Source organism: Cyprinus carpio, chromosome A8 (genome assembly GCF_018340385.1).
Source record: "Cyprinus carpio isolate SPL01 chromosome A8, ASM1834038v1, whole genome shotgun sequence".
NCBI lineage: Eukaryota > Metazoa > Chordata > Actinopteri > Cypriniformes > Cyprinidae > Cyprinus > Cyprinus carpio.
This window is the reverse complement of record NC_056579.1, coordinates 22,546,850-22,563,988: the sequence shown is the minus strand read 5'-3', so window position 1 is coordinate 22,563,988 and position 17,139 is coordinate 22,546,850. Positions and strand designations below refer to the sequence as shown.

At 35.4% G+C, this 17,139-nt stretch overlaps 1 protein-coding gene across 1 annotated transcript in view; it reads right to left on the bottom strand.

Annotated features, from left to right (window-relative positions):
• Positions 1-16,595, bottom strand: part of LOC109078382 (opsin-5-like) — a 49,288-nt gene extending 32,693 nt beyond the window's left edge. The window contains exon 1 of the mRNA XM_042762828.1: positions 16,263-16,595. The gene's annotated coding sequence lies outside the window, so the exon portion shown is untranslated. The remainder of the gene's footprint in view (positions 1-16,262) is intronic.
• Between the last annotated feature and the right edge of the window lie 544 nt (positions 16,596-17,139).

Below are 17,139 nucleotides of genomic sequence, written 5' to 3'. Positions count from 1 at the left end.
TTAAAGCAATCATTCATCCCCACGCGGCTGGTGTCGGATGATTGTGCAACAAAGTCCACCCCGGCAAACCCTGTTACACACATTGACGTGTCTTCCAATTATTATCAGAGTGGCTGAGTTCAGTAGGTCAAGATTCTCTCTGTAGAAAATAACACTCTCTGTAATGCTAGAGGTAACAGTGCGGAAAAATAAGCAGCGGCATGTTTATGATTTGTATGTAGATTTCTGCACTTAGAGGAGGCAATTGTTTGAACGTCAGTAGATTTCATCACTAACTGGCTCCCTGTGCAACATCTGAATTACATCCGCAGCCAACAGCCTGTGGATATGGACTCCTACAGCAACATATACTGCAGATGAAAGCTTGATCCAATTTCTTCTACCATCATTTTGGTACACTGCTCCCAAAAGTATATGGACACTTAACACATTTATTATACAGAAAGATAGCACAAGCACGATTGTAGGTCCATGCAATGCAAACCAGTGGTAAAAACAATAATGGCAGCATAAACATAATCAATACAACACTGGTTTAATCCATGTCTTCTAAATTTTGGGTGAGAACAGACCAAAATGTAACTCCTCTTTCATTATATATCTTGACATCAGCAGTGATTTCAAGCTTGATTGCATCCACCCAGCCGTCTAGCACTCTACAAGTACATTGAGTACTGTATCCCATAATGCTATGCACAACCTTCCATTTTCAGTGTGATAGATGAACCCGAAAACACCAAACATATGTTGCCATTTACAGAATTTCAAAAACATTACCAAATATTTCAAAATGCTTTGTCATTTTTGCAGAGAAAACAAGATACAACATATTGAATTGGTTATCCAATTGTTTATCATAAGTAACTTATTATTTCAGTTTTTAAAAAAACTTGTTTTGCCTCAGTCCTGAGGCCTGCTGCATTAAGCTGTTTCAGTGGCTTCCCTGGTAAAAAAAATCGCTCAGCTTTTGCTGCTAATTATTTTTTAGTATTTATTTTATATGAAGTATGTATTTTTTATATTATTTCCTTAATGCATTAAACATAAAAAATATTTTGACAATTAATATTAAACTATTAGTTTAAATTAATATAAATATACATATAAATAAAAGTAACTTTTAAACATGATTCCTTTAAAGATCTTTGTGAACCTATATAAATGATTAATTAAATAAATTACTGTATTGTGACACATGGTTAGTCATGTGATGCATACTTGGATTTATTGATTTTGTCAATTCTAAATCTACTCTGAAACTCAGTTCGTTTAAATAGCGTCATGCAACAAGCCACTGTAGTGATAAACACAGACTACAACTCAATTCTCTAGTGTGGCATAAGCCTGTTAAAACATGGTTATTTCTTAAGGTAACCTACTTTACTGAATATATTCAGTATTCAGAATGCCCTTCTCAGCTGTATCCAACAATTATAATCATGCAACAGTGTGAAAATTTCGACAATCTGATGAATCAATATGCCATGCATCGTAGTACAAAAATATTTGTAATGAAATTGTGACTACTAAATGATGTCATTAAAACATGTCAGGAAGTGTAGAATGTCGTTCAATTTTCACAGTTTTATAAATATAGTGTTTACTGCATTAATCAAGCTCAAACATTCAATTGTTTATATAACATAATGAATAAAAAATATGCAGTGATGGAAACTTTACGTTTCAGTCCATCACAGTGATGGATAATGATTGTTTGTAGTGTGACATCTGACCAGAAGTAACATCATCTGTCTCATTTTTGACTCACTGAACTGGATTTAAAATATAACAAGATGCTAACTGGACAGCATAGTCTCTGTTGAACGGTTTGAGACTGTTTGTGTTTCTTGTGGATTTATCAGCCAATCAGCAGTGTCATAACAACATTTTCCAACTTGATTACCCACATGGCATTTACAGCTCACTGATTGGCTCAGTTTTGTCCAGAAGTGACTGCTTGTGAACATAGATGTCAGAATTCAAATGGGGTTTTTCCAGTGGGACCTGCATGCGTCAGCCGAGCAGCTGCCATTGAGATGAATGGGAATGTTAATGACAAGCTCTCTCCTGGCATTATGTAGACCTCCTTGCCTCAAAGAAACAGAGCGATGTTCTGATAGAGCCACAGTGTTTACACTCTTAGGGGAAATCAACCTACGAATAACTGTCTCTGAATATTAAACTGAAAGAGGAGGTAAAAATACATATTTAAAAGCATTTAAAGGCTGATTATTTTAGTGACTGCCTGTTTATGTCTGTTCATGCACAGCAGAGGACTGACTTTTGAGTAATTAGCGTTTGCATTTGGATTTGAAAATTATCAATATGGTCTCATAAGAGCTAATCCATAAACACTCAGAAGTGTAATTATTATAAGCATCTCTGCATCTTTGTCTCGGATCCTGTTTGGGAGTCTTGTTGCAATCATTGCCTCACAGGGAATGATCATTTGCTTTGGAGCTGTTAACAGTGGCACTGTAATTTCCAGTAACTGCCTTCGGTGCATCTTGCTAAGGGCAGATGTATAAATGCTACTGTGCAAAGCTCTACGGTGTTTCAGAGCGCATTCACATCAGCTCTAATGCACACTGGGGTAGACTTGAGTTCCAGCCTTATAAAGAAAGGCTTTATTGCTCCTTTCACAGCTCAAGTGACTTAATAAAGATTTCTACTTTGTTAAATGAATATTAACTTTGTGTCAGAGGTAAGATAAAAACAACTGAGCCATTTGTTGTCATATACAGTATAACCGTGCCTACTAAATGACCTCATTTTGATCATTATCAAAACATAATGGGAAATATATTATCTCATTTAATTTTCTTAATTTTTCAAGCTCAAGCATTCAACTGTTTTTATATTAACAATTAATATTTATATTTACAGTTTAATATTTGGATCCTTTAGATTACTAACTAGCTTCCCTCAATATAAGCTAAATCTGCAACCTTGTAACTTGCAAAAAATGCCAAACGCATAGACTAGAGGGAGTAAAATGCATACAACATTTATTATTTTTCACACTAATTATGATTGCACAATACTATGTTATGACCTCAAAACACTGTGCATGATTAGTGGTGTCAAACGATTAATCACATCCAACATAAAAGTTTCTGTTTACAAAATATTTGTGTGTACTGTGTATATTTATTGTGTATATATAAATAAACACACATGCATGTATATATTTAAGAAAAATGTTTTGTTTATATATAAATTCTGAATATTTATATTTTAATATAAATATATGTAAATATTTTTTAAATATATACATGCATGTTTGTGTATTTGTATATGCATAATAAATACACATATTTTGTAAGCAAAAACTTTTAAATCAATCAAACAATTAATTGCAATTAATCATTTGACAGCACTAAAACTAATACATTTTGATGTTTGCACATACACAGCTCCTTATGTATTGCTTTTTTGACATAGTAAACTTGCTTGGTAGCACTGCATTGCATTTGTGATGCGGAGCATTCAAGTCCCGTGAAACACAACACTTCACAAAAGAGTTCAGCCTCATGTTTGCTTTTGTTTGAAAAGTATTGAAAAATATTTTACGACATGACACCCATATCTGGTACTTTCCAAAAAAGACTGGTTTATGATGTGCGAAGTTAATTAAGCTAAAAAAAAATTATACTGACATAAGGCTTCTTTCTGCCTTGCCCTGAAAATTAATAAAAAAAAAATCACACACAACAAACCCACAAAATCACACAAAATCACATATATGGGCATAAAATGTATCTCCTACACGTGTCCCAAAAAATCAATGTCCCACAAAATCACATCTATGTCCTGGAACAAAGCAATTTATTTGTCAGCAGCTTCCAAAAAACTGTCGGCCAGTGAATATCAGGGCTAAAATCGTGCAGTGTGTGCCCAGCATAACTGTTCACAAAAATTACATGATTTAATGGAAGATAAGATCACTCATATAAGATCACTCATGTATTAATACGAGCCTTCCCTGAGGTGGAAATTCAACATTTGCTTACAGTTAAGCAAGTTCTGTCCCCTGTTGTCATTAATCACTTACCCTCATGAAAATAGACTTTTAAAGTCGGATTTTGTATCCTTCCCACAAAGTGCCTTAAAGGGATACTCCATCCCAAAATGAAAATGTTGTCATTAATCACTTACCCCCATGTCGTTCCAAACCCAAAAAAGCTCAGTTCGTTTTTGGAACACAATTTAAGATATTTAGCATTAAAACCGGGAGGCCTGTGACTGTCTCATAGACTAACAAGTAAATAACAGTGTCAAGGTCCAGAAAAGTATGAAAGTCATCGTCAGAATATACCATCTGCCAACAGACATGCAATCTGGGTTATATGAAGCGACGGGAACACTTTTTGTAAGCGAAGAAAACAAAAATAACGACTTTATTAAACAATTCCTTTGTCCTTTGTCCTGTGTCTCTCCATACCACCGTATGATCTTCTGTGTCATCTGCGCCACAAGGATGCGCTGTTTCTACGTGTATTTAGCTTTGATTTGAAAGAAAACATCCTTGTGGTGCAGATGATACAGAAGATCATACACAGCATACGGTGATATGGAGAGACACAGAGGAGACCGTTTGAATAAAGTCGTTATTTTTGTTTTCTTCATTTACAAAAAGTGTTCCTGTTGCTTCATTTAACCCAGATTGCACGTCTGATGGCAGATGGAGTATTCTGATGATTCATACCTTTTCTGGACCTTGACACTGTTATTTACTTGGCAGTCTATGGGACAGTCTCAATCCTCCAGGTTTTCATCCAAAATATCTTAAATTGTGTTCCGAAGACTAACGAAGCTTTTACGGGTTTGGAACGACATGGAGGTAAGTGATTAATGACAAAATTTTGGGGTGGAATATCCCTTTAATCTCATTGCTATCTAGGGGAAACATTTGACACATTAAAGTCACACCAGGGTTTGTAAGACGCACACAAGTGCACACCTGTATCCCTGATTTTTAAGTAATTCATCAACCCCTGAATGTACAAAATATAAATAAATGAAAACTCATGCTCCATCCTGATTCCTTTTTCTTCCCCTCTTTGTGTTTTTTTCCCACTACCCATTTGAATATCCCTTCATCTGTATTTAATAATCATTCATGTCGTTGTCTGTCTGTATGTCATTTAATCTTTTTAAAAGTCATTGTTGTTTTATATGAAGGTCATTTGTATTAAATTATGAGCTACATTCAAATGGACACATGATTTGTTTCCTCAAGAGTTCCAGAGATAATATCCTCCGACCTTTCTCTCTAATCCTGCCTAACTCAGTTAATCTCTCTAGAATCTCTTCAATATTCCCAGATAAACTCTCAGGGAACATTTTATAGCGCTTATAAACAGCAGTGCCATGCACTGACTTCCTGAAATTCTCCTCAGCCTCATGTGGTCAGGGAGAAGAGAGTCGATGTGGGAAGACGTTAAAGAAGGGAAGTAGTTAATTATGAAATCATGAAACTTTATCAAGGTTGGCCTGTAATTGCTTAAGCGTCCATATCAGCATTGCTAATTGCTGTTAGGATTTGACCATTATTAGAACAAGTATGATAACGTTCAATTCCACTGTTCCAAGCAATCAAAATGAATCTGAATGCATTCAGAATGGAGTTAATTTATGGGTGGTCTCATAAAGTTTGATATGGCTTGGTGTACAGCAACTCTTCACCATTATCTATATTTCTATCTAAGGATTTCTGTACATACATGAAATTTCACAAATGCTTTCAGAGTGACATGCTCATTTAAAACAACTTTAAACAGCAGGTTTATCTATTTGTCACTCTATATCTGCCAATTATATCATTTTTTATTTCAGATTTCAGACACTAGGCTAACTAACAGATTTCGAGCACTAGGCTAACTAACAGACGTCCAGTGGCATAGCGCAAATCCGCGTCCCCCAACCGCAAACTCATTAGAATGCTATCAATGGCTCAAGCCTCCATTACCAGCTTTAAAATAAAATTTTGGAACTAGCAAAAGAGGCGCTGGATGAGATGCGGAAGAAATAATCCTACTCACAATAGATAATCAATTAAAAAAACTAGGCGAATCAACATAAATAAAAAACATAATAAATGACACTTGCCGCATCAACATTATTATAATAATAATAATTGACTCCCGCTATAAAATAATTAATTCTTATAATATAATCCCTTAAAATATTCCTTACATATTTTCTCAGAGACGACAAGAGACAAATCTACTTCACATGCTGATAATGGTATATACAGTAGCTAAATGTTTTAATTTACTCCCTTAATATTTTTCCTGTGGCCCGAACATAGTGGAAAAAATAAATAAATATATAAAGAGAGAACAAACTTACTTTGTGTTAAACAGTATTTTTTTTCTTTTTTTAAAAAAAAGTAGTCCTTCCCATAGAAAAAGAAAAATCTAAAGTGAGATCTCTTTAACATCTGAAATATTTCTCCTAGAGAGAAATTAGGTTACTTTAAGACTGAATGGAGATTTTAGCTTGAGTCTCCTGCTTCTCAAAGTTGTCTCCTGAGACAAAAACTCTAACAATCTCACAGTGGTCTCCTTTAAAGCTATAAAAGATATCTCAACAACATAGCTAGAGACTCTGATGGTCTCACATTGTCTTCTCCAAAGTTTCAAACAAGATCTCAATAGCATGGCACTCTGTGCTCGGGTATTTCTTCTTAGCTAGAGACTCTGGATCTCTCACATTTGTCTTCTCAAAAGTTTATATTAGAGATCTCAACAACATCACACACTGTGCTCAGATTTTACTCTTTAGCTGAATAATCTGAGGGTCTCATGTTTGTCTCCTGGCCGCTATAGAAGAGATCTAAACAACTTTACAAAGTTTGCATCAAGTCAAGGCACTAAATAAAAGGGGGAAATCAAGCATTAATTCAGAGTATGTAATTTGTGTAATACACAAATATAATAAAAAATAATGTTAATTAAACTACTCAAAAAACAATGTTTATGTACTTAGGCACATAATTTGTTGTTGGAAATAGTAATGTACCGGATGCCTTAATCAAAACTGATCTACAGAAAATGTAACTCTGGAGCTTTCTTTGCTGAAAGGCACATAAATGTCTTGATTATTAATCGACTAATTTGTTTATTAATACATGGAAGATATGTTTGAGCTAATATTGAGGCATTTGACTCTGTGCACATTGTAAAATTATTGAGATCACTTCTGAAATTTAGAGGAGACAAATGTGAGAGCTCTCGAGTCTAGTGTGAGAAATATCTGAGCACAGTGAGTAATGTTGTTGAGATGTCTTCTAAAGCTTTAATGGAGACAAATGTGAGAGATCCAGAGTCTCTAGCTAAGGAGAAAAATCTAAGCACAGTGTTTAAAGGTCTTGAGATCTTTTCTAATGCTCATTTTTCTGTTTTATTTTTTCTTTTATTTATTTATTTTTTAGGCAGACCTATATTCTCTGTAATGTGCGATCTGTTTTGGTTCTTGTTCAAAGTAGTTTGTTGTTCCTTTTTCTGTGCTACTTTTAATTTATACAACAGATATTAATATCTTTATTTATATCATTTGAATTTTAAAAGGATTGGGTGGTTTGGCATATAGAGTTACTTTAAGGAGATCTCAACATCTGTTTCCTCTGTGTGTGGGGGAATTGTTGATCGCATTACAATGCCTTTCTCTGTCAAATCTGTTTGGAATCAGGAATTATCTGACCTTAATTTATCTGTCGACTTGGGAGAAAATGTGGTCTAACCTCAGTTTAATCTCTACAAACTTGGCTCATCGTCTTATATATATCAAAGTTATTCATAGAGCATGTATAATAACTCCTTGCAAAAGATTCAAAATGAAACTACAACTAAATTACAACGGCCACTTCTGTAATACTGCGTCAGCGGGTACTTTTCTTCATATGTTTGGGGAGTGTCCTATTCTGTTAATAATCTATGGACACATGTAAACTTTGTTTTATCCTCATTATTACAAACTGATTATACAGTATGGTTAAGCCAAGTTTATGTCTCATTAATGTACAGCTGCACGGATTGATGGGGCAGAGCCAGACGTTGTTGATGTTTGGCAGTGTTCTTTTTCTAAAGTACTGGATTATATAGATGATGTGTGTTGTTGTTGTTGTTTTTGTGTTGTCGTTTGTTGTATGTATAAAAATAAATAAAAATTTGATCACATTTGATCTCTGTTTGAACTATAGCTCTTGAGCTCATAATTTCTTATTAGCAAGGGATATGGGTTTAAATAAATATGGTCTTGGGCACCCTCTCCAAGATAACTAACACCAGTACAATCTATTGATTCCATGATATCTTTATAATGCATTTTAATCTATGTATTTTTGCGCGTCCTCTAAAAGTGCCATTTTTGAAAAGTGCATGTAAATTCCTAAAGTATGACGTAAGAGGTAACCCGCGATGAATCAAACATCAAATAAAGCAAAATGACAGGGAACAAAAAATTGAAAATTAGTTATCAGATGCCATGTGTATAGCAGCATCTTAGAGATGACTAATCGGTTAAATAGCAGAAGTTGTGACGTAATTAACAATGAAAATGTGAAATGTGACGTCATTAACAATGGCCCTATGTTGTTGAACTAATTTGGTTCAAAAGATGGAGATGCGACCGTGTTCGGGAAACAGTCGTAACTAGCTAGTTCGTTTCAACAACAATGCATCATACTATGGTGGTTAATCAGCGAGTTACATCGTTGTACGGGAAACACACCCCTGACAGTATGATATTTCCCGGCTTCACAGAATGAACCGGTTCCAGTTCGCGCGTGGAACTGAAAGTCTTGCGGACCGATGGACAGGCTCTCTCCCTCGTCAGTGCGAGTTTTTTTTTTTTTTTTTTTTTTTTTTTTACAGAATTATGCATTGCTGCTGTTTTTCTGACATTTTCTAACACACAGTTGCAAATTACAGTCCAACTGAATGGGTGAAGATGCACAAATTCACATGCGCGAAATAGCCTGGATAACATTTGGCTAACACTGCTGTCAGTCAAACTCATCAAGAATTATGCCAAAACACATTTTATTCATTTTAGTTATTTGAGCTTTTATGTGATAATGTTCTCTGTGTGTTAAAATGTGATTATTTGACAAATATTATATTTGTAATGTGGGTGCACAACACAGACGCTATACTGCCTACGCCCCTGCTGCTGTGCGTTGGGGATCAAATGCTTATGGGATGATTGCCAATTACAGAAGATAAAACTCACAATTATGTTATTGTGGCATGTGCACTACACAGACACTATAGAAAAGAAAGCATTTGAGAATGATAGAAGCTTAAATCTCAACATCCCCAGACACCCTCTCCAGATAACAGTCTCTCTGTTTGATTTCTGAGCCTTTGAATCTTTATATGGAGTTTCTCTTTTGCTCTCTAAGCACCATGCTTTAGGCTTCTCAATGAGATGCTTCGAGTTACATAACCACGCAATTATTAGCACCAGCGCAGCATGAAACATCAGAATCATGTCAGCCTCTACAAATCTTATTCCAACACTTCTGAAAATTAAGTTTACTAAAGCCGATCAAGCACAGAAACTTGATGACTCATGAAAAAATTCTGAATCCTGACACTCTGAGACTGTCATGGTCAAGATTAAGAGGGACTAACAGATTTAATTTTCTTCCAAAATGGGCTCTGTTTAATCCCAAACAAACCCTGAGTGAAACTATAGAAATGTATTGGCATTTTTTATCTCTTTTTGCTCTTTTCTTGGTGTCATATTTATGTCTGACAGTGTAAATGCTAAAAAGAAGGAACTTTTAGCATTCAAGCAAACTTAGTGATTAAGTGTGTGTGTGTGTGTGTGTGTGTGTGTGTGTGTGTGTGTGTACTCAAATGACATAGGCTATCTGAAAATACAGAATTCGATTAAAAATTAATTAATTAATTAATTAATTTATAAAAATTAAAAAACTCCTGATGTAGACTGTGGAAAGAGAAAAAAACTGTTAACATTCATAAAAAAATACAAAAAAACAAATAAATAAAAACCACCCAATAAAAAAACTAAAACAAACATTACCCCCAGATAGGGTGTAGATTAAGCCAGGAGAGGGCTTATTATAGAATAAGCCAGGAGAGGGCTTATTATAGAATATAAAACTATATTTAATATTTTTTATATTTAAAAAAAAAAATAGCTTTCTGAAATACAGATTAAGTACAGATTACTAAATCCTGGACTATGGAGTCCTATAGCTTTCTGAAATACAGATTAAGTACAGATTACTAAATCCTGGACTATGGAGTCCTGAACTAAAATAAAATAGATTAATTTAAAACAAACTGTGCTAATCTGAATTAGCAAGACAGAGGTTGCCTATAAAACATGGAATGAACTTTGAACAAAAAAGAAATCGAAAGTAAAACACAAACAAAACCAATGAAAACAATAAAATCTTAAAAAAAGCTGTTGTCAGTTGTGCAACATTATTATTATTATTTATTATGTTTCACACAAAGTAGCAAATAAGAGATGAATGCCTAGAAATCTCTTTGTAATGAATTCTCTATAATTCTATTTAAAAAAAAAACTACCTTTCTAATCTTTTTGTATTCTATCTATTTTCTTTTCATTTATTATACAATTATAAAAAAAAGACCTCTAACACTAGCTTTGATCTATTCTTTTTCTATTCTATCTGCAAACATTTATTATATTATTTAAACAGCCCTTGCTACGTATACTGCATTTAGGCTAACTGAGACTTGTTATACACACTTATCTTTATAGAGAGCTCTAATGCACACTGGCCACGAAGTAGGTCTCTGAAGATCTACAACACCACCCAAAAACAAATTATTTATCAAGAGCTCTACACCACACTGGCCACGAAGTAGGTCTCTGAAGATCTACATTCCCATTCATATTTACATTTGTCAGCACACCAAGGTGACTAGGAACATGGAATTATCCATCCATGACTTCCTGTTTCACAGGAATATAAATATGAGGGAAAACAAGAGCCAAATTCCCTTTATCATCCATCACAATGAGGAAAAATAAAAGGATATATTTCTGATGTCCAGCAACAGATTGTTAAGCTGCTCAAAATGTGAAGTCAAGAAAATAGCACAAAATAGTAAGTCAAAAAATGTAAGAAAAGAGCTAAAGCGTTGAACATTGAACAATAATTAAGGAGTTCCAATCAACAGGAAATGTTACAAATCTGCCTACAGTATATTCTTGCCTGTCTTAATGCAACTTGAGGAAGATAGTTTCATTTTGAACAAAAAGCTGAGAGTTTCGTGTTTATGTCAAAGACTGCATCTGTTCTGGATTCGGAATGATGATCAAAACATAGATAAGGTCTATAACTATGAAAACCTGGACTGCCGGAAAATTCTGTCAGTGGCGGGGAAAGAGTTAATAAGGTAATTATAAAAACTGCTCTTACGGGGTAACTAAAATAACTTTCGATTTGGCCCTTGATGGAAAAGTTAGGCTACGTCCACACAAAGCCAGAGCTTTCTCTATCCAATCTTTTTTTTTCCTCATCTCAAGAAATACCTGTGTCCACACGAAACCACAAAACCAACACAAAACGATGTACTATACATGCCAGACCAGTATGTGGCACTGTAATTCTGCCACAGAGATACAATAAAAACGGAGAAGAAGACTTGGACTATGCGCGTAAACCTTATGCGCGGTATACAAACGAACATGGAACAAAACATTTATTAATCTGTGTTAATGTTAGTTAATAGAAAGACAATCGTTCAGTGTTTGTTCATGTTTTTGTTGCTGTTACGTGATGTAGCGGTGTCTGATGAGGGGTTGATGATGTCATCGTTTCAGAAAATAAACGGATTCGCTGTCCACACGAAAACACAAGGGTGGCGTTTTCAAATTTATCCACTCTGGAACCCGGTTTCAAAAAAATATTGGTTTCTCTCTCCCAAAATGCCGGATCCGTGTGGACGAAACGCCTATACGATACAAAATATATGAGTATACAGCGAAACGCATCTCCATGTGGACGGGTCCTCAATTCTGACCCTGGAAAAAGCGCATAAAAATAAAATGTAAAGTTTTACACTTAAAAAAAAATTCCCCTCTGTTGCGTCATTGGTTCTTGTTCTCCTCATAAAGAACTGAAGTGTACTGAAAAGATCAGCTTGAAGATTTTCTAAGCATCTAGTTTTGTGTCCCACGGAAGCAACAACGTTTGGACCAGGGTGAGGGTGGCTGTGTACTGATGTACTGTATTTTCTACTTTGTATTTTCAGTTGAGTTCAAAATAATGTCTCTTAGTTCTGTTGCTAAGTGACCTGTGCCCTGTTTAGATATCTACAGGTCTCTGAACCCTGCTATCTTCTGATCTTACCAAATCAAGCCTGGAGGTGTGGTACAAATGAATACACTCAAGCAGAACTCTTCAGCCCGGGGCCCTTTCTAGTGAATCTAGTCTTTGTTCACGGACCTTTTATCTTCATTGGAATTTCTGAAGGGAACATACAGTTGCAGTTGCAATGAATCACAATCATATGACATTAACAGTAGTTAAATCATGATACTGTATAATTGAAAGTGTTTGCTGACCTAATGGAGATTTATTACTAGAGTTCATAGGATGAAGCTTCATAACCGTTAAGATGCAGTCACAAAAGGGTCCACTGTCAGCAGTGTTGTAATATATGAAGCACAGCACACACAGAAGACTCTTTCAGCTTTCTGTTGGTCAGTGAGTTGAATTCACGTTCAATTTGGTCATGAGCAAAACTCATGCTATTTTGCTCTTTGCATTGTGTTTTTTATGCAATGCATGGAATAGAATAAAAACAGATTTACTAAAAAAAACAACAAAAAAAACAATCAATAACCAACAAAAATTTAACTAAGGCATTATTTATGTAATTCTATTTGGTGACATTAGTTTAGTGGCAAAACACAATTTAGATTTAATCTGAATCCTGAATAACATTTATTGATATTTTAAAAAAAAAATTAGGTTAGGTCCACTAGGCGGGAATCGAACTCAGGACTCCAGGAACACTGCCCACGAGGCTATCGGCGCTGACAACTGAAAGCCCATTTTGACAAATATTGCTCCCATACACTGCCTGTAAGAACAGATCATATTTCTTCCATAAATACCGAGTGGTAACGCCAGTATGTGTTTGTGTGTTTGTCAGTGGACAGTGAGCTCTCCTCGTCTCCACACTCCAGTGAACCGAAACTGTCAACTCGCTGCTTGGAGATCAGTTTTCAGCCTTTTTCTACTATTGTATGTCCTCTTTATTTTATTTTATTTATTTATTTTTAATAAGATTTCTAACTTATTCTATCATTTTTTATTATGATTTCAGATTCTAATTTAGCTGGATATTTTTGTTTCAGTGCATTTACAAATTTATGATAGAAAAAATACCTTTCTATATACAGTACACATGTCATTGGATTCCAGTCAGTGATTTCCAGTGAATAATTTCAGTCCATAGAGAGTGTTTATTGGTTTAGCTACTTCACATCACCTGACACCTAAAGAGCTTGTCCTTCAACAGCTCAACACAGACAAGAGGAAGTCTTCTGAGAGAGACCACAGAGACACTGACAATCACTCTTAAAAATAAAGGTCCTTTACTGAAATCAATGGTTCCATAAAGAACCTTTAAAATCCATGCATTCTTAAAAAAAACATTTATTTTTAGAGTTTAAAGAGTTCAGTATCAGAGAACAGCATAAAGAGGCACCAGTTTGTGTGAATGCAGTCAGAGCGGATTGCACAATGGACTATACTCAAAAAATAATCGTGTGAGAATACATCTGGTGTTTGCCAACAAGAATAATAGTCCCATTTAGGAAAAGATTTTATGGTTAGATAAGACAAAGTGGTTTCCATCCAAAATTTTATGCAATATGTGTGGTGAACACCCACAATATCCAGTGTTTATCAACCGTGGACAGTGGCTAAATGAACCCTGATCTCAGTACAACTGAGAATCTTTTCAGTTTGAACATTTTGATCACCCAGATACAACGTCTAAAGGGGTGTGTTGCAGTGGTTCACGCTCAAGGCTGAAGACTGGAGGGTTTCTGGATCGATGCCCCTAAGAAGTGAGCTATAAGTCAACAGCACTCTGCCCTTGAGCGGGGCACTCAACCCCGGGTTACTCTAGGGGGCTTGTCCTTGTAATAAAACTCATGGTGTCATTCTGTGAAGCCATATGACACTGCAGAAACAAAAGCAGCCCTAGTAACAATTCTGTTACAAATGCTTTTCATTCAGGATCATGCATATGTCCACTTGAAATGTATACTTTTTTTAACTGTAAGAAAACATATACAGGCATTCCTCTAGGTATTTATGGATGCACCACAACTGTTTTCAACATTGATATTAATCAGAAATGTTTCTGTTAGAAGGATTTCTGAAGGATCATGTGACGCTGAAGATTGGAGTAATGATGCTGAAAATTAAACATTGATCACAAAAATAAATTACATTTTTAAAAAATATTCCAATAGAAAACATTTTTTTTTTTTAAATTGTAATAATATTTCACAATATAACAGATTTTTTTTCTTTCACACCACAGAACTATTTCAGTGAATTTAACATCCAGATTTACTAACAGCTTGCTCACTTGCTGTGTGTCCACTTGGATGGATAAATGCAGAGCACAACTTGTCACTTTCTCTTTAATTTGTAGGAGTGTCCCTTTCAGATGCAAAATTTATGAGAGGAGAGTATATAAATGAATCGTTTGCCGTAGTTGTATTTGTGCCATTATTTATGGTTAATATGGAGATGATCTGGTTGTGTCTGTGTTCTTTAATGTGCACACTGTCAGTATATCAGCCGCAGAACTTCCCGCTCCCATTGGCGCTTTTATGGGATTGCGCTCTCAAGCTAATTTGCCCTGTTAAGTAAATCTGGCCCTAAGTGTACATTCATATACATTTTAACTAGGCATGTTGAAATTAATACATTAATTTTGAGATTATTTTTTTTACAGTTTAACACATTAAAAAATATTTAATGCAATTAATTCAGCACACATTTTTTTCCTGGCATCCCTTTGGCTAGCATTACAGTAGACTATATGAATGAAGGAGAAATGAGGTGAACTTAACCAATAAGTGAGAAAAAAAAAAAAAAAAAAAACACACACACACACTCCGGTCCCCCTCTCCCTCGCCGGGTCCTTGGAATTGTCCTAGCCATCCCCCTGTTACAGCACCCCGGCCAACATCAACATTTAAATTTAAAATGTATGATTAGTAATTCAGTAAAATTTGATTGCTTGAAATCCTATACTGCTTGCATATGAACACTCGCATAAGCAACATAAGCAGCGAGTGCATTTCAAAGTAAGACTCTGTAGCAATGTTGCCTAAAAAGTAGATTTAGTACTGAATGGATTCCAGAGCCAAATCCAGCCTATTACATTCAAGTTATTCTTCTGATGTTTGACAGGGGAGATTTGATTTTCCTATAAGAGCCATCTTCACTCACTCAATAACGTTTAGATCAGGATCTAAGAAAGGCTTTTGTGCTCTGAACAACTCTAAAGCTAAATATAAAGCTTTCAAAGTATAGTGTTATGAAGATGGTGACGCAAGTCAGCAGTCAGGAAGCAGTTTGCTATCATCGTGTCACAACGTCCAGGCTAGATGCCAGAATGTCCATTTGACTGAAGAAACATGTCATGTGCAGGTCATTGCATCCAAAAAAAAAAAAAAAAAAAAATTAACAAGCTACACTATTTGTCAAGGGAATTAAGCTCAACCTAAATACTTTGCAATGCCTCAGATTCCTATATAACAAAATGACGAGGCATACAGTAGTAATCACATACACACATTTGATTTAATTATATTTAGACTATCTGCACCATATAATAACACTTGAGTAATTATGTAAAAATTTACATTTTAAAATATATTCAAATAGAAAATCATTTAAATTGTAATAATATTTCACAATATTACTGTTTTTAATGTTTTTTTAATTTGTATTTTTACTGTATATATATTTTTTTTAGCAAATATTAAATGTTCAGTGCAAGAATGCAAGCTCTTACATTTTGTACTATAATTTGCTTTGCACATTAAACAAACGAAGCAGACAAATTAAATCAGGGAAACTCTAGAAGGTCGTGGAAGATTGCATCCTGAAATTTGTCCAAGAGGAACTTAGAGTGGAAAAGCCTCTGATTTCAGTAAAACAAGCATGAGATAAAAACATTCCCTGTTCCTGTGACACTCCAGGATGGTCTTACCTTCCAGGGAGAGGCTGGACTTCCTCAGACGCACTCATGGAGGCCAAAGGTGTTCCAGGGCAAAAGCAGCAGCGGCCAAACTCCAGCAGGAGAGGCGATAGGATGCGTCCGTCCTCAGACTGAGGCAGAAAGAGCACTAGAGCGAAGAGATTAGAGCTCGGAGAGAGCCGGCGCTGAGCAAGCCAGCGTCTGACACACATACAGACACACGCTGATGGAGAAATGTGCGTTCACACTCACACACGCATCCACACAGGATTAAAGATAGTTCTGAGGGACCGTTGCAGAGGTGTGGTGTGCTTGGGCTGGACTCACTTATTCAGGCTGCACACACACACACACACACACACACACACACTCAGTCCCTCTCAAATGTTTTTTCCCGTATGGTATGAAGAGTGGTTTAGTCCAGAACGCTGCCAGTCCAAGCATGCCAAGAGACACACTGAAGCTTGTTGTCTACCTAACAGCATGGTCTCTCTTGCTCTCTATTTTCCCTCCCTCTCTTTATGTTTCATACTGGCTATATCATACATGTCTCTTCACCCCTGATTTTCTGTCATTCTGCTTTTATATGTCTCTCTCTTTCCCTCTGTTTCTGTGATTTGCTCTCATTTTGTTGGCTGTTTCTGTGATTTGCTCTCATTTTGTTGGGCTGACAGATAATTTTCACGATTTACAACTAAAACATAAAATACTGAATACCATGTTACTCATAAGTATGAGATATAAAAATATATACATTTGGAATTAATCTAAACATATTAGTATAGGGACCATCTTACTAACTATTAATAAGCAGCAAATTAGGAGTTTATTTAGGCAAAAGTCGTAGTTAATGGTTTGTTAATAGCGAGAACTGGACCTTAAAATAAAG